Here is an 18,563-nt window from a genome sequence, read left to right as displayed (position 1 = left end):
AGATCTGTGGCAGAGGCAAGGATCAGAACCTAGTCCTTCCAAGCTCCATACTAGCCTCAAAATCCCCATGTCTCCTTCCTTTTGAATCCCGGCCCTGATCCCCTGGGGCAAATTGCAACTCTTCTCCACCCACCATTTTCACTTTGTTTGCGTATCATCATCTGATCCCCAGTCAGGTGGGCAGAAAGTTCAAAAGGATCCCAATGCCCTGGGAGAGAAGTCTGAAACCAAGGGATGCAGCTCAAAAAGGACAGTGCTATCTTGAGGCAAGAGCAATCGGCTGCGTAAATACAAGGTGGGGAAGGGCCATTTGGACAACAGCTCTGCAGCAAAGTATCAGCGGGTTGCAATGAATCACCGAGTCACAACCAGACAGCTGCAGAAAGAGCGAACTCGCTAGGGGAATGCATGGTCAGGGGCATCCACCATGCAGGATCGTCCTTCCCCTCCGCACCAGCGAGGCCTTCCCAAGGCCAACCAGTCTGTCCAGTGCTGGGCTGGACCCAGAAGGAAGATACTGCTCACAAGGGAAGAGTCCAGACAGTAACGAGAAGACTTGAACAACATGGCCTGAGAGTAAAGGTCTGATATGCTAGGAGAGGTTGAGAGGAGATGTGGCAACAAGCTTCAAAATATGTCGGCGGATGCGCAAAGAAAGGGAATAACGTTCCTCCCATCACTGTAGGCTGGATAAGAAATCCTAGGATTATACTGCAGCCAGGGACCATGGGTCAGACAGCAGGAAAGACTCTTAATTTCTAAGGATAACCAGGCAATGGATCCAGCTGGCCAGGAGGATGGGGGATGTGCTGCATGCTGGAGAACAGTTGGACACGTATTGGTCACAGGGGGAGCAGACACAAGCAGCCTCTTGAGGATGGTGCTGGAGGTATGCTGCCCTGGGGGCAAGCAGGAAAGTTTTCAGCCGTTTACATGGAGAGTGGATGGTTACTCATAATTATCAATTAGCAAAAGAAAAGAAACCTTCTTCTCAAAGGCTTTAAGAGGGAGCCAACAGAAGGAAGGACAGATAGCAAGCAACATTCAATGAACAGTCGCACCAAAATCCTCCGGCAGTCACGACCCTAAGGGATATATCAGAACAGACCCTGTGGGATGGACGAGGAAGACGCATATCGCCTCGTGTGGCTAAATCAACTTTTTTGCAAAAGGGAGGGATTCTTTCCTGGGGAGTCCAATTCAGTCAAAACCCATCAACTTTGATGGAAAAGTTCAGCTTGTGTGTCCAACGCCTGGGACTTATAGCTCCACACAGATCTGGAAACCCTTGATTTTGCCACAGTTTATGCCAAAAACAAGTAACTGAAACCTGCCAAACCACCAACAGGCAAAAAACCTGCAGCTTTTGTCTCAGTAGATCAACCAAAGTGTCCTCATGGGCTGATGGCACATGAGAGGCAGACCTCTGATTCAGCTGTCAGACCTTCATATCATATCATCATAGTATGCTTGTACTACCAGTGGCTGTGGAAGGAACAGCTGCAAGTCTCTCCTGCTGGATGCTGCAGCTGGCTACTGCCCCAGAAACATGCTGCTGCTGCCTAGGAAGCTGCTGTTATATTATATATTCATTTAATAAAGATTTAATAATCAGCTTAGTCCCTCCCACTATCTGAGAGAGGTGGAACGGATGAATGGATCCGCACAGCATCTTGACATTTGCCAAATGGGCAGCAGCACTAATGAAGCTTGTTTCCTGATGACCTCTCATGTCTAATGAGGAATGAATGCCACCTGCAGCTTTCCCCTTGCAGCAACAGCGTCTCTCTCCAAACACCTGTGTCCATGTTACCTGTAAGAGCCTTGCATCTTTTGACACCGCAGCACATTCGCCCCCACCCCTACACAAACCAGTGCAGCTTGTTCAGCGTCTAGGCCCTCTGTCTTGGTCTAACTGTGATGCTGAACAGAAGGTGATGGTCCAACGTCCTGCTGGTTACAGAAAGGCTTGTGCTGATGGCTGCAGTCTGGCAGCGCACAGCATCCCTGGGAGAAAGCACAGCAGTGCAGGCCAGGAAAGCATTCCTCACATTCTCACGCCTGCGCCGTTCAGGGGAAGCAAGAGGGTCATGTCCTTGTGAGAGCTCCTCTTAGCCTCCACGGCCATCTCCATTTTGGATACCCCTGTGACATATGTCGTGGGCTGGACACTCTCCCATTTCAAGAGCTCCCTCCTCCAGCGTTTTCCTTTCCCAAATCAGAGGTGAATCCCAGCAGGCAGTAGAGGAAGAGAGTGGAGCTGGGAGATGCCAGACTGGCTCGCAGGGGAGCCAGATGGTGCCAGTAGTCTTCCCGGCAGCATCTGGCCTCCAGGGAACAACAGTTCCGAGCCTGGGTTTCGCATGGGATCACAGTTCACCTTTGCTTGCATCTGAAACAAGAACTACTTCATAGCACAATAAAACCAGGGGGACACCAGCCTCTGAAAACACACCAACATCTGGCTAACAAAAAACACAGCAGCCTGCCAGGCCACATAGGCAATTTCAGCCATAGCTATATCAGTACATCTTCAAACGCTGGATGTTAAAAGATTTTAGACATTGAAGGCGCCAGCTGGCTCAGATTGCCTTCACATAACTTTTCTTTCCTTATGCAATTCCTGTGCAATTAATTGCAAGTCTCCAAATCAGCTTTCATCCATGCTCTAACAACAGTAGCTGGCGACAAAGCATTTTGGAGGCCAAACTGGATTAAGAAACAGTCTTGGGACTATTCGCACATACGGTTTGGTTGTTTTTTTTCGTATCTGCCAAATACCCCCCTCATACTTCCATTTCAGCTATTCTTGGGCTTAAGCAGGGCTGTAGACACTCTGGTGGTTTTCCCTGCAGACAGCTTATCAAGGAGGCTTAGTCTAGCTTTATTTTTAACTCTTGCCATAGGTCACTCCAAGGGGATCTCCTCCACTGGGTGCAGCATGGGTCTGTGGGCCATCAAGGAATCTGCCCCTCCACTGACATTTAAAATGCTAAGTGGCATTTCTACTGACATCACTCCTCCAGCCAGTGCCGCTCTTAACATCTCACTCCTGCAACGGATTTGGCAAAGCTGACTCATTTCTGCAAGATTTTGAGAAATTTGCACCGCCTTATAGAAATCCCATACAGCTCCAGAGTGAGAAGAGCAGCTTTCTCCTCCAGCCAATGCAGGACTTCAGCAGTGATCTCAGAAGAGAGACACCACCAGTGTAAAGGAACAGAAGGAAAAGCACCAGGCTTTAAAATATGCGCCGGGGGGGGGGGGGGGGGGGAAGCAGATACCAAACACTGCAATCCTGTTCCAGTGCTGCCATCTGGTTCCTCAGCACAGGATCTCTGCCGGGAACAGGAACGGCATGGCAACCACGAGGACATTTGTTTTTCAAATGACTTTTCTAATCACCGTTTAGCAGGATACAAATATTTACAATAAAACAGAGAGGAGCAGGTTGCTGTGCTGGAAAAGGTTCCCCAGAAGAAAAAGAGAGAGCTCGGCAAAGTGAAGAAGCAAGGAAAATCTGTGTCTGAGAAGCCACCTGGATTGTCAACAGGAGAGCACTGCATGGAAGGACATACTACCAAGAAGGTAACATCTCCATCCTCAAAGCGACCTCGGGTTGGCAATGATGACAAATCCATCTTCAGCCTCGACATTTCTTCTTCCTGGACCAGGGGATGGCACACTAGTGCTCTGGAGGAGGAAGGCCATCCTCGCACAGCCCAGCACCTCTTGCCAGGCGATACCCTCTGCCATGCCTTCTCCAGCAAAAAGAGACTATAACTGAAAACACCCAGCTGCAAAGAAGAGCTGCTCACCTTGCGCAGAAAGATACATGAGTGAATGAACCCCACACGCCTGCACATGCAGAGTAATCACAGCTGGGACGTGCAGGTCGAGCAGAGCCCAGCGATGCTGGCAGAGGCAAGGCTACCCATAGCCACTCTGGTCCAGGCATGAAGAGGTTGCTCCTGTGTCTCCGCAGCACTGGCTTTCGTCAGCCCTGGCTCCTCTTGCCTTTGATTAAGCGAAACAGAGCACTCTCGCGTGCTAATGCCACAAAGGGCCTGCCCGATGTTTGGCTGGGTTTGCTGCTGTTATTTTGTGCGGACAAGTCACTTAGTGCCTGCTCTGTTGCAGACCGTTATTTAGTTTTGTCAGGGTCTCTGATGGAGGGGAGGAATGAACCAAGCCACAGCACTTGATTTCTCTGTGCTCACATACTGGTTTTAAAAATATCGTGTTGATCATGTTTGTTTTGTGTTTCCTTCCCAGCTCCTCACTAAAAAGTTTCTTGCTTTTTTGCACCCTGACTCTATCTTGGCCAACCTTTTAGTGTCCCTGCTTTTACAAGCAACATCAATTATGGATCTTCTCTCTTTTTTTAAAAAAAAAAAAAAAGCTCACAGCTTTAAGACAGGAATAAACTCATTTACAAGCCATTCATAGCTTCCATGCCCTCAGAGATGCTCTTTAACTCATCGCTTCCCATCGAAAAGGGAGGCTCCCCCTTGCAGGAGTCTCTGCACAGGACCGATTGCAAGGTATTTCCTCCCTGTTAGGTGTTAAAGGGAAGGTCTCCACCCCAGAGGGCTTTTTTTGTTGCTGTTCTTAGAAAACCTGAGTCTAAGATCCCCCATTCAGCCCTCTCTGAGGGCAGAGAAGGGTTGTGCTCTTGAGTCAGTAACTCCTAGGAAAGAGGAAAAAGTGGATACGGGAAGAGCCCAGCTTCATCTTAACCTCTACCAGGCTGACATAGGGAGTTATTTTGGTAGCTCAAAACACATTTATTTTCTTAGGTAAAAGAATTATTTTTCTTAGTTGAAACAAAGCCAGTGTGAGCAGGGTGGGGGAAAGGGAAGTGTATTTTTAACCTTACCAGCTTAAGTGGTGTTATTTGTGGTGCATTACAGAAAAATAAGTTTACATTGTGAATCAGCCTCACACAGAGACACCCAAGGCATCCCACTGTGTACAACCAAACACAGGCAGGGTGGACAGGACCTGCTCGTGGTTGTGTGGCTCACAGAGCCGGTCCGATCGTCCATCAGCATGGTGGTAACCAGTTCCCTTGCTGTACAGTGTGGGAAACTGAGGCATAGCAGAGAGAAAGAGTCAAAGATATAAATCCTTTTTTGGAAAAAAATCCATAAACCCTCTCTGGATTCAAAGAGGATGAGGTGCAGACTAGAAGGCTGTTGAACTTGTTTGCCAGCCTGCCCTGAACACCACAGCCCCAATTTTAAAATTAGAGGATGGCAGGCTCCCCATCTAGAAGTCCCCCGCTCCATTACCCTGGCTGCTACCAAAAACACATCTAAGGACATAGGTCACAGGCTCACCAGAGATGACCGATCCCAGCATTCCCTGAAAAATCATCCCACGAAGATGGTTACCCCGATGCAAAACACAACTGAGCGCCATCCACCTCTGTGGAGACACAGATCAACGCTGCACTTCTTCCCCAGGGCTGCCAGCTACCCCACGGGTAGAAATTGCGTCCCAGCGAGCCACACACCATTCGCGAGCGGCCTCAACGGGTCACCCCACATCACCCAGCCAGCAAGGGCTTGCACAGGAGCCACCGGCTAACCCAAATCCCCAGCTGGGGAACGAAAAAGTCCTAACGGGCTCCGGAGCCTGCCGCCACTGAGTCACCAGAATCCCCTTTCCACCCAAACCACCCTCTGACTCCCTGGCCATCTTGTGCCTTGGAGCCATAACCTTTCAGGAGATGACTCCTAAGGTCAAGAATGCCACACATCACTTCTCTACAAGCTACCCCAAGGTTACGCAGGGTTTCAAGCTGAAATCATCAACGCCATGCTGAAATGAGTCCTTTTGTCAGCAAAGGCACGAGGCTGGAGAGACAGGCCTAGAGCTGAAAAGCAGGGCAGCCACAGCCAGCTATTTGCATGATGAATATATACACACACAAAAACCTTAGCAGAAGCAAGTCACACCAACAATCATCAGGCTTTCAGTTTCAGGCAGAAGGATATGGTTTCTGGTTAACCTGCTGTTCACAAAACCATCCACGGCCAGCCCAGCTGCCCAGGGTCTGGATGCCCAGCGGAGACGCAGCTCACGGAGGATTGTTCTTGCTTCAGATCAGTTGTGTAACCACTGTTCGATCCTACAGTGGACATCCACCAGACACTTGGGTTGCTCTAACTGCAATAAACAGTCCAATATGCTTATTAAAGGCAATGCAGGCTCATGACAGCATAGACACCTAGTATATAACAGTGTTTGGCTGGCATGCAGTGGGGACACATTTGAGCTAGTCTCTTTCAGGAAGAGGAAGCAATTTTGATAATGCTCTGCTGCAAGATTCAAGTTTTTGCCCTTTTATGAGAGATGTCTGGAATGGCCTTCCCACACACTCAATGGTAGAAACGGCTGGGCAAGAAACAGGTTTTTGGGTGCTGGCCCCCACAGCACAGAGCAAAGATGGTAAAAATCCTTGAACTTTGAAAGAGCACCCATAAGGAAGGGTGATGCCTCCTTCCAGATCCAAGCCCACTGATCTTCAGCTCCAAGTCTGGAACAACCCAAACATTTCTCCACCATACCCAAATAACACAAGAGCCAAGGACAGATCAGCTAGTCCTGGATAGCCCAAAAGCCCTTTGCACCATCTCTAAAGGGGCCAGGAACATCATGCCCTGGCATGTAGAGAGATCTGCCTTCCCCCATCCGGCCCTGCCAGCCTGTTGCAGCCTGAATGAAGTTTAAAAGCATCAAGTGGAGAGCAGAGAGACATGTGGTGGTGGGAAAGGAGGTGCTTCAGGCCTACTTCTGGGCTCTGCAGGGATTTGGGGCCTCGCATGCATGTATTCAGGGCCCCAGATACCCCCCAGATGCAGCCACATGTGTCTATCCTCACAGTGCAGGGCCTGGAGCGAGCGTCAGAGAGCAACTCCATGAGTCTCAACGAGCAGATTAAGAGCCATGTTGCCAACCTACCTGCAGCTCCCACTACCACTTGGAGTTAAAGAACAAAAGCAGGTAAATACGGAGAGTCTGCTGCCTCCACCACCACCACATTATTCCCTGGCACACAAAGACTGTCACTGATGAGGCCCCAACAAACCAACCCTGAGCTCGTATTTACCGATTTGGAAAAGCTGGCCCACAACTTACAGCAGCCCTATAATAATTGCTGAAATTCAACTGTCATCTTTATGGCTCTCATCTACTTATTTAAACTACCACAAAAAGACAAAATAATATAAAAAAACTTCTCCTCTTCAGGCCTTGATTTCCCACTCGCATCGCCTGAAGGACAGGCAGAAACTGCTTTTGCGTCTCAGTATCGTGGGAAGCACCAGGCACTATCATCCCCTCCGGCTGGCGGGGCCAGCAGGGAGATGCCACCACGGGGCAGCCGCAACTGTATGCACGATTCAGCCAAAACGCATACTTCAACCCAAAGAGACCCAATGCAGAGACTATTTCAAGGGCTTGCTATTTTTAAAAGCTGCTTTTCCTGTTTCCCTTCCTGACCCTGGCAGGGGGACTTGTTTCCCTGAGAGCCAAGTTTGCACGAGAACGATGAGAGAAACTGCCCCTCGCCCTCCGAGAGACCATTTTTGAATCCAGTCATTCGGCCACATTCGCAAAACACCCCTGCACCACCGGGCTCCTATAGCCACACGCATGGCGGCCCTGTGGGCCGCTGAGGCCAACAGAAGCAGCAGCGCTCCCAGCATCATGTGACAGCAGATTAGCTTCCGAGGCACGGAGGAAACCTTCAACAAAGCCTATCCCAGTGCCCCTGCTCCCAGGCCTGGGGCTGGAAGGAGATCCGGGGGAAAAACAACAACAAATCGGTGGGGTGGTTATTTGCAGTTGGGGGGGGGGGGGGCGGCGGGGGGGGAAAGACAGGTTCATCCAGCCGGCAGGCTGGGGAGCAGGGGCGGAGCAAATTGCTCTCTCCGTGTTTTCCTAGGGCTGTTGGAGCTATTTTGAAATTGCTCCCCTGCTAAAAATCACCAGCCTTTGTGCAGAGGGGATGCCTGCGAGAACAACTGGTTTTAATGAGCCAAACAAGCACCGGGGGTTTTACAACCTCCCTCCCCAGCAGAGACCTTGGCACTTCCACAGCCAGTCTTCAGAAGAGAGGGAAAGGACAGGGGGGCAAATTCCCACAGCAACCAACTTGAAGCACCTAGCACAGCTTTTCTGCATTTCATTCCCTCCCTTCGCTCTCTAAATCCTGCCCAAGCCCTGCGCTCCTGGCAAGCGGAGAGAAGGAAAGCAAACCCTGCAGTAGCCCTGCTTTCTGTTATTTATGCAGCACCCAGCACTCATCTGCTCTGGTTCCCTTCTCTCCCAGGGCAGCTTCTCCCGCCACCGCGCTCCAGCAAAACAGCCACATTAATGGTCGACATGATCCCCAGCTGGTGCCAACAAGCGTCGCTGAGGGGAGGGACAGCATGGGCAGCGTCAGCCGGCTCTGCCCTGCCAAGGCGCAGGCCTTGTTCCCTGCAACACACACAGTTCCCTGCTCTAACCATCCAGCCACTGCCTCTCCCATTTGAGGAGACTGTCTTGCTCCTCAGTAGGGGAATCTCCCAAACAGAAAAATTTCCAGAAAATATCCAGATAGAGATCTTTCCCCTAACACTTTGCCTTTAGTTAGCACACAAAACCCAAGAAGCTGAAACCAACTTAATATTTTTTAAGTGATACAGAAGAGTACAAGTTTACTGTCCAAATTGAGCGAAGGCCAAAAAGTAAACAAGATTACAGAGATGGGAGGGTTTTAAGAGGATTTTATTAGTCTGACTGCAAGCTATTAAAAAAAATCACTCAGAAGGATTGCTTGCTCGGAAAATACAGGTTGCACTGCTGTCAACTGAGCAGAAAACTGTACACTTAACCTCCTGGAGTTGTTCCCAGGACTTTGTTTATCTATCTCTAAACAGCATCTCCTTCTCAGACAAGACCTGGCGTACAGAAAACATCCTTATGAGCTCACACTCTTGATGAAGTTGGGTTTTTAGCCCCTTTGCCCTGTTACGCATGAGGAAACTGAGGCGCAGAGCGATCGATCAGTAAAATGTTGGCGCGGGGGAGCAGACCTGAGAAGTCCAGTGACAGCTGACACATGTGCAAAGCCCCACGCTGGATTTTGAGAAGCGGCCAATGCACAATTCTCGAGGGCACACTTTCAAATCCAGGTTATCCAACTAGCAACAAGTCCCCGCTGTGCCTGTCCAGCCTCTCACAGAGCTATTAGCCCATTTGACCACTGCCCCAATAGAGCTGGACCAGTGGTAGTGTCTCTGATTGTTCTGGGCTCATTCGAGCACCAAGGGATCCCACCCTACCGAAGCACCGTACCTGTGCGAGCTACAGCCTTCCCCTCTCAGCCAATAGCAGCTTTCTTGGCTTCTGTGCAGGCCCCAACTAGGCTGGCTGCGCCGGGGACATGCTCCAGCATCTAGCACGGTGCCGGGCAGATCCTCCAACTTCAACATTCATTAGCCACCCTCACTACTTTCCAGAACTATAATTAGTTTTGCTAAAATAAAAGCCAGGAGGGGTTCAGGCAAGCTTCAGAAGAGATAACACAGGTCAGAAAAGAAACAGAGGTTAAAGTTAAAATTCCTCTCGCACCAAAAAAGCCTTTAATTTGCAGATCCACGGCTGTGGAATTAAATCTCCCACATCCCTTTTCTCCTCCCCAGAGGGAAGGAAATGTTACTTCCCCCTCTTAAGGATGGGGGAAGCAAGCAAAGAGGGAAAGTATCAAGGGCAGCAAAGCAATTTGAGGCACAGACTGCAGAGAGGACAGCATCCCCACGTCCCCAGCCCACAAGGGGCTCATAGGATTTCTGAAACTGCCAGCCCCTGCCCCATGCCCTCCCCCAGATGTCCACTCTTGCTCGTCCCACGGTTTTCAGCAAACCCAAAACACTTTTCCACCATTCCCCGTGCAGCATTTACACCTCTAACGATCCACTGAGTCCCTTGGTGATTACTCGGACGACACACCCCTGCTCCAGCTAGCATCCACTTCCTCCGTAAACGCAGTCCAAACCCACACAGCCTATTGCCAAATCGCATCACCCAACCTCTTTTCCAACACAAGAGGTTTCTCTCTCCTGCCTCCTTGATCTCCTGCAAATTTGCTTATCTAGTAAGCCTTTAGCGGCACAGTTTGCAAACGCAGTCCCCATTACATTTCCGGAGAGGCAGACACTCCATGCCAGGGACCCAAGCCCGGTACTAACCTTATGGAAAGGAGCTTCCCGATGGAGCAGAGAGGGAGGAAAAGCAAAAAAAAAAAAAAAAAAAAAAAAAAAAGGTGGGGGGGTGGAGGGAGGAAGGGACAGAGAGTGGTCTCAGGTTTCACATGTGCAGAGGGTGTGCAAGGAGGGGGAAAATGATAGGCAGGCTGGTTAAACAAGAACCAGCAACACGTCCTACTCCCAGCATGACATCATGAGGTCAGGGCTCAGCAGGGACGGCTGCAGTGGGAGGGGAGGCTCAGCAAAAAATAAATAAATAAATAAAGGGAGAGAAATAAATAAAAGAACCCAGCACCCAACTCCTCTATCTGCCAGCACCAGGATTCAGCATCTCAGCATGGCCAAGCTGGCAGCCCATGGCCAGGATCCGCACACATGGGGCACTGCAGGCAGGGGAAAAACAGGGCCAGCAATAACCCACGGTAACTACTGGGATGCCAGGGCTCTGCTTACATCAAACCAGGTTTTTCAACCTCCCTTGACAGCGTTTGCATCCTCCCCTCTACTTACAACCACAATCCTCAAGGATTTCTGGGGAGGACCATCTCTATTTCACCATGCAAACCCAGATGGGTGAGTGTCCCAGCCATTTCTGGAGAGCTTTTGGGCCAAGATGGGTTTGCATCTGTTGAAGCAGCAGCATCTGCAGTCTCCTAATTTTGGCTGCACTCGCATTCACCATGTAGGGGAAAAGGGGATGTCTAGTTTTAGGAATCTTAAGAGATTCCAGAAAGGGGGAAAAACTCCAAACCAAACCCCCCACTCATCCAAAGGCCTGAGTTGATCAGGTCCCCACCCCTCACCTTAATGGGAGTGTTGAAGCTTCAACAGCTCAGTTAAAAGCTGGCATTGTGAAGGTAAGCTTATGACAAAGCAATTCAGCTAGTGTCTGAGCACTTTCATAAGCCATTATCTCTACGCCAAATCCCCCAAGCTCTTCCTGCGGGGGGGGGGGGGGGGGGGGGGGAACGACGACACACAAAAGATCGGAGGTTCCTGACTTTGGGAGTTAACCTGCAATTTCCCTTTTTTCAGCAGGGAAGCTGCTGTCAGCAACTCAAGTCCACCCAGACCTACCAAGAAACCCTCCAATGGGTTCTTTGCCCTTTGTCCCCTTCTGGACCAAAACTCACAGCACGTGAAGGAAGAGAGCGACAATGTGAGGTCTAAAGTTGTCTCCAGCTTACAAGCCAGAGCACAGACTTAACCAAAAGCACCCAACACCGCAAGCAGCAAAGCAGGAATGAAGCCCAGGTGTCATTTCCACCGTTTTCTTCACACAACCATCCGAGGCACAGAGGCACCGGCAGCTCCTGCCGTGCCAAAGAGAGGTGTGACGCCCATTGCTCACTCAGGAGCAAACTTCCATCTCATTTTTCACCCGGCAATCTGGGCTGCTCTCCTGCCCAGCGGGCCTCCACCTGCCATGTCCAATTCTTTGTTCAGCTGTTTTGCAGGGTTATCGCTCGCCAACGGTATCATTTTTCTCCCCAGCACAAATGCCCAGCTCTGTTTGATTTACCGAGGATGCGGGGGAGAGACATTTGCTTCAGGCTTTCCAAAAAAAGAGCTCGCACCTCCCTCGTTCAGCCCAAACAAGGAAAAAGGAACACCCCCAAAAGCAACGTTTTTAAAACAGGCCTAGCACAGGAAAGAAGGGGAAACAGGGCTAGAGGAACTGGTTGGGACTACAGCAGCGTGAGCAAGCGAGGCCTCAGCAAAACAAAATCCTGCCTGCAGGTTTTGTGTCAAAACACAAAATCCTGCCTGCAGAAAATGTAGGTGCTCAGCACCTCCATGGACAAAGCCTGCCTCAAGAAACACCTTTGTGCTCAGTGCGTGACAACAGTCCCCTCCCCAGGGTTTTGCCTGATGTTAAGCAGCAAATAACACTTGGCCATGTCAGAAGGTCAAGGTTTATTTGCTTCCAAATGCTCCAGAAACGTATGTGTCCCTGACACGCATGGGCTTTGGCGCTCAGGTGGTATTTCCTGGAGTGGGAAACATAGCCAGCATGGCTCCCGCCGCATCTGGGTATTTCCCAAGTAATGCTGCAAAGCTCCAGACTCAAAAGCAACTATGGCTGCAGGAGAAAAAAGCCACGACGCCAAGACAATCCTGGCAGAGGTTGCTCCGATGCTTGCAGCTTTTTCTTCGTCTGTTGAAGGCAAATGTACGCAGATACCCACAATAATGACAAGCGCTGCTCCTGAAATAGCTCCCAACAGGGCGGTGAGCTGATAACCTGTCGCTCAATGGCCAGTCTGTGCAGAACAACCTGAGGCTGCACTTCATCACACAGTAAACCACCTCGTCAACAGGGCAAAAGCGCCACTGTGCTTGGAGCCTTTGCAAGCCAGATTTGATTTCAATCAATCCCAGCACCTGCTGCAACTCACCTCTGGGCACAGGGGTACATCCTTGCCACAGGGTTGCCTCAGCACGGCTGGATATGTCCCCAATAGCTTTTATCAAAGGTTTCCGTGGGGTCACTCCCTCCTCAGCTGCAGCAGGTCCCCCTCTCTCATCGAGATTTCAGCTGCTGAACCAGCTTTTCCACAGCAGCCAGTAGATAACCGGCACGCTCGCGGAGAAAGGCACAGCCAGAAACTTAAACAGAACTGGTTCATTCCACATTTTCCAGCAAAGCCCAGCTAACATGAAAGAAGAAGGTGTTTCACTGTGGCATGGTAGGATGCATAGCAGCTCTTGCCAAGCTGGGCTATTAGCTCACTGACAGACAGGAAAAGAACGGTCACTTTAAGGTGCTCCAAGAGTTTAATTATTAATTTATCCCAATGAAATCTACTGCCTCTTGGGGAAGCATGCTGCCTTGCCCAAAGTGCAGCCTGGCCCCTGCTGCTCACTCGCCTTGGAAAAGGCTCCTTCCTTCCTCCCTTTTCCACTTTGAGCGCGTGAAAAGACTCTCTGGGGGGACCAGGTAGAAAATAATACTCTGCCCCGGCACTCGATGGGCCACTTGAAACCCTCTGCATTGTTTGCCCTGCTCCAGGCAGCAGTAGGGGATTAAAACTTCAACCATTATGCACATGTTTTGTGCTCCATTGTGCTCCACTCAGCCGTCCCTCCACATTAACATCTAAACAGATCACCACTATTCAACCAGAGTGAGAGGTCGGGGGCTCAGAGAGGAGCCCCAGCACTCCCCACAGCTTAGCTCCCACCAGAGCTGCATGCCCTTCTTCTCCCCCCTCGGCAGCATAAACCAAATTTTGCGCTGAAGCAGCCGAGCAGAGCAAGCAGGATGTTTCCATCTGCCAGCCAGGAGCAGAGCAGAAATATGGGAGCTAGCAGGATTTTTTTTTAAATGGCCACACCAATCTGATTGCCTGGTAGCGGCCTCTAAAGCTGTCGTGTGCAGTGATCGGGCCTGTGTGACAAAGGCATCTCTGCTGGCCAGGAGCGTGGTGACAGTGGGACCTCTTCCCGTGGGAGAAATGCAAGGTGTCCTTCGTACACAGACACTATTTTGGAATAAGTGTGTCCACACAGGGCTCGCTACCTCTACAGCTTATCCCACTGTAGCTGTTCCTGCTAATTTCCCCTGGCAGAAGGGCCCCAAACCAAGCACTGCAAATGCCGTTGCTGATCTGGGTGGCAAGCAGCATGTCTGCACAAGCCAGCTAGCACTGTTTAAGTTCAGCTCAAGGAGGAGGAGCATTGTTTGCAAACCCCTTCCTGGCTCCATTTCCAACGGGAGAGTGAGCCTCAGAGAGCTAGGCACAGCACAAGGCCCAGCCTTCGCCCAGTCATTACACCAAGTCCGTAAGCAGGTGTGATAAAGCACTACAGCCTTAAATGCCATCGTGGCAATATGAACGTGCCCTGCTCCGCTGCCTGCCTCCAACTGTATCAACAAGGAGAAATTATCCCCCTAACAGAAATAGCTCTGATGATGCAAAAGCTGTGGCAAATCCCAGCCTCCAGACCCAGCATGGAGGCCATCCTTGTGACCAGACCCAGCCTGGACACACCTAGGAGTTTTGCTGGCAGAACTGGCTCCATGTGGGAATAAAAACTGTAGGAAGGGGAGCAAGGAGCAGGAAAATCATACTCAGATCAACAGATGAGGCCAGTAAAAACCTCAGGCAGCTGCAAAAAAACAGATTATTGCATTAGCATGACTTACTCCAGTCAGGCAATATATATATGTATGTGTATATACATATATATATATATATATACACACACACACGTGTGTGTGTGTATAAATGATATAAGCTGCGCCTGTGCAAAAGGGCTTGCCAGCTAGACTCCATCCCCACGAACAAGGAAGGCTCTTGTGTTCCCAGAGCACCCAGCACAACCCAGCCTGCTTCTGCCTGGGGAGCGTGGAGGCTTCATAGGACGAATGACCTGCACAGAGCAGAGATATTTTCCCCTCCTTTTTAAACACTTGCCTCCTGTTTCATGCATTCCCTGTTCTCCCTGCTTTAAGTGCTTTAAAATTTAATAAGGAAGAAACTAAATTTTCTTCCCAACAAACAATCAGCCATTTCAAAGCCCAATTAGCCCTGTCCCTGCTGGGAGGTTCACTACAAGAGGAAACAGTCAAATGGAGCAGCAAGACTAAAACCAGCCACATCAGGGCACTCTGAGTGGCCAGTCCATGTCAGGCTAAAGCCTATTAGCCAGGAAAACTCCTTGGAAACACCAAAAAACTCTTGCAGCTAAAAGAAAAGATTTGCAGCCATGCAGCATCCTTGGCTGCAAAGTCTCCCTGCTGCCTCAGATTTCAAGGAGGCTCTGGCTATGGAGGCCAAACGATTTGAGGGAGAATGGGCTTAAGCTGCTCTTATTTTCAGTCCTGCTCTCTTCCCATTTTCAGGCACAAGCTCTTGGTTCCTGCATACTACTTACACCAGTGCATCAACTCTCCTGACAGGGAAGAGATATCTGTCAAGTCTAGGCTATCCCATCATTTCAGGCATCTCAAAATGCTTCAGACAGAAGTTAGGTCTCACCATCCCCTGCAGAGGGAGGCGAGACAGCCCCAGTTGACATATGGGGAAGAAAACAGAATAATCCTCCAGCCATGCACCCTCTCAAACTGACAGGCATGCAGGGGTGAACCTGCTTTGAACAAGACATCAACCACTCACTCTGACCTGCAAAGAAGTTAAGTCAGCAGTGCCCGATATCCCAAAAAATAAGCCATCCTCCGAGGACAGCCCGGCAGTAGGAGCCCTCCCGGAGGCAGGGAAGATTGGTCCCATGTTCCCCCCCACCCCCAGCTCGCGGTTACACCTTCCCTACCTCAGCAAGCCTCATGGCCCTGCCGAGGAGCCGCCACCAGCGCCCAGGCACTGCCGCTCTCGGCACCACTTTCGCAACTGGAAAGCTACTCGTGGAAAAGCTCCTCAACATGACCGCGGGGTTTTCGAAAGCCAACGTGCCTCCTCAAATAATAGTAATACGTAAGCCAGCTTAGTGACTCAGACCCAGTGACAGGGCAGGGGACGTTTATACCTAAAAGACCGAAGATTTTGATTCTTTTTCATAGGACAGATTTTATGATTGTTCTAACTGAAGCATATTTTGTTACCCTTTTTCTACATACTTACTCTGTCTGTTTAACCTTGCTTCCTTACCCCTTGTTTGAATCACACAGGGTAAGATCAAAACTACACCAGATCTCCCCGTAGGCACTGGGGGAAAAGAAAAAATAAAAGAGGAGAGAGTAGCATTTACATAGAAGTAAAAAGGAAGTGCTGGTGTCAGACCCAGAGCCAGCAGAGAGACACAGGCGCATATAGTGACACTGGAACAAGCCGAGATCATTTTTAAACTTTTAGTGGGTTTTGCAACAGCAAGTGACTCTTTAAAATGACTGTGTAACTTAAAAGCAAGAGGTGAAACTCCACAGTGAAGGGGGGGGGGGAGGGCAGGGGAAGGACACAGTCTCTCACCAACACACAGATATCCTGTCCCTACCATCAGTTCCCCCCCCACCTAGATATTAATAGCTAACTCATAACTTTCACTGAGTTCAAAACATGCTTATTTGGGGAACCCAGCAGGAAACTCTATTCTTCCCCTCGCAATCTGGTGCAAATCCACCAAAACTACCATGAACAGGAGCCCTACAGCCCAGTGCCAGAGCCATGGCGCAGTCCCCAAGCAGAGCCCAGCTGCCATGCACAGCAATGACACACATCCCGACTGGAGGCTGCTCGAGGATTAGATTCCCATACGTTTAACAGAATTAAGTCTCTACCATCTGCTAACTTCTGGAGATATCAAAACAAACAAGTGGTGAATGAGATCCAGTAAGCCCAACAATTTGGCCAGCCTGAAAAATTAAGTTTTTAAACACTGGCAGGCATTCTTGTAGAGCTGATCAGCAGAAAGTAGCCTCAGCGTCAACATGGGGAGGTGGCGGAAGGGGGATGAGTCCCAGGCTCTGCGCTAACATCCAGTGTGAGGTGCCCAAAATTCCTCCAGGGCTGAACATTACTGTGCATGTTACTGTGTAACACAGTTTTTGTTCCCAGATTAAGCACTGTGAACTGGATCCACAGTAGACAAGGGCTTCCTTGGTTCAGCATGGACGTTTCATGGGAGAATCACCAAGCTCTCCCCAAGTGTTCTGCCAAACGACGCCCACCTCACCTAGGCTCATTTTCACGTCACGATTCAAAGCTACAGGCTGGAGGGTAGGAGCAACTTTCCCCAAGGTGATGCAGGACAAGGTCCTGTCCACAGGTAAGCACAGATGTTCCTAGCGCAGATGTCTACGTGGCTGCAGAGTGCCAGGTTCCCGCATCAGACAGGCTGCTCAGTTATAACATACTCAAGATGGTTTACCCTAGTGGCAAGTCACACACACACTCGTTGCGATTTAGCCTGGCAGAGCTGGAGAAGGCCAAGAGTGGTGGTGTACACATTCAGGGCAGAGAAGGGGCAAGCTCCAGGTGGGGAAAGGAAACACAGCTTAGCCTCCTTCCACTTGCAGCATAAATACCCTACCCCGACAACACCAAGAACAGCGAAGAACAACGCAAGCACCACGAGCTTCCTCAAATGAACACTGCCATTTTCTAAAACACAGAGAAGAGAAAAGACAGCCCCCAAAGGTCCACAGGTGGGAACAGAGGCGCAAAAGGGGCAGAGATTCACCCAGGATATCCATGTCCCCAAACTAGCTGACTCCTAACCTGATGCTTTTCCCAAGGTCATAAGGATATTTGGGACCTAGAGCAAGTAACAACCCCCATTATGATCTCTGGCAGCACTGCCCAGCCTTCGGAGCATCCTTGTCTCGCTTCAGACATAGCCTGCTGGGCTCGTCCTTCCTCCAGTGCTAAGTCACGGGAAAGACCTGCCTGCTTGGTGGAAGCGCTTAGAGATCTCGCAGGTAGTGCACGCTATTAGTAATTTCCAGCTAAGCCATCCCCAAGACAGACTGAGTGCTCTGAGATTGTCAGAGAACAGAAATAGAGTTATCTCCATTGTGATGCGATTCATGCTATTTCATCATACCGAGTTTTACAGGATTAAGTTTCCAAACTCAGCCAGGACACCCCATTTATTCTAGCAGTATAATTAGAAAATCTGCCATGCAGGATGCCAAAAGGAAGGGAACATAGAGTTCGCTCGCTCTCATCACACGCTACAACAGCCCCGTGCCATCACTGTGTTTGCTTGCTCTTAGTACATTATTATTTTTATAGCACCCAGATGCGTGCTTAGGTGTTTTATGGCACAAATAAATTAAAGCTCTACAAAACTTGTTGTAGGGGGCAATCCCACATTAGCAGAAGTACAGATTAGAATAGATGACCTAGAAGAACTTAATCAGAGGGGAATAAACCCAGAAAATTATAGACAGACTTGATTCCTGCAAGACGTTGAGCATCTCAGGCATTGTTACTACTACCGCTCTCAACACCAGGAGGATCTTCCTGGTCATCAGAGGAGTTTCCGAAATACCTCCACGCTCACATCACATCTCCAACAACCCACTTCTCACATTTCTGCAAGGTCCCATTGATTTAAATTGGTCTCTGCAGAGAAATCAGGGCCGTAACAAGTCTCAATTCCTAAATGAACTGCTTAAATCAAACACACTTAAAGGTCAAGGCTATCAAACTTTCTCTGCTCACTTTTTAAAGAAAGTTTCTTGCTTTGAATAAAACTCACTGTGGGGAGATAATCACAGCACCCAAGGACTGCCTGTTACACGATTACACGCAGACAGATCAGCAGCAAGGAATTAAGGGACTTTTTGGGGCAGAGATCAAGAAAGGGGAGGAGGAAGGAAAAGGGAGAAACTGGGTT

General features: G+C 49.8%; 1 protein-coding gene across 3 annotated transcripts in view; it reads right to left on the bottom strand.

The window, feature by feature from the left end:
* Positions 1 to 18,563, bottom strand: part of ZNF687 (zinc finger protein 687) — a 33,958-nt gene that overhangs the window by 12,916 nt on the left and 2,479 nt on the right. Inside the window, exon 1 of one of the 3 annotated variants that reach the window (XM_009667691.2) lies at positions 10,245 to 10,291. The exons of the other annotated variants lie outside the window; for them this stretch is intronic. The gene's annotated coding sequence lies outside the window, so the exon portion shown is untranslated. Of the gene's footprint in view, positions 1 to 10,244; positions 10,292 to 18,563 lie in introns of those variants that run through there. 3 annotated transcript variants of the gene reach the window in all.

Source organism: Struthio camelus, chromosome 30 (assembly GCF_040807025.1).
Source record: "Struthio camelus isolate bStrCam1 chromosome 30, bStrCam1.hap1, whole genome shotgun sequence".
In the NCBI taxonomy this organism is placed as follows: domain Eukaryota; kingdom Metazoa; phylum Chordata; class Aves; order Struthioniformes; family Struthionidae; genus Struthio; species Struthio camelus.
The sequence above is the reverse complement of the archived record's forward strand: the minus strand, read 5'-3'. Positions and strand labels throughout refer to the sequence as shown.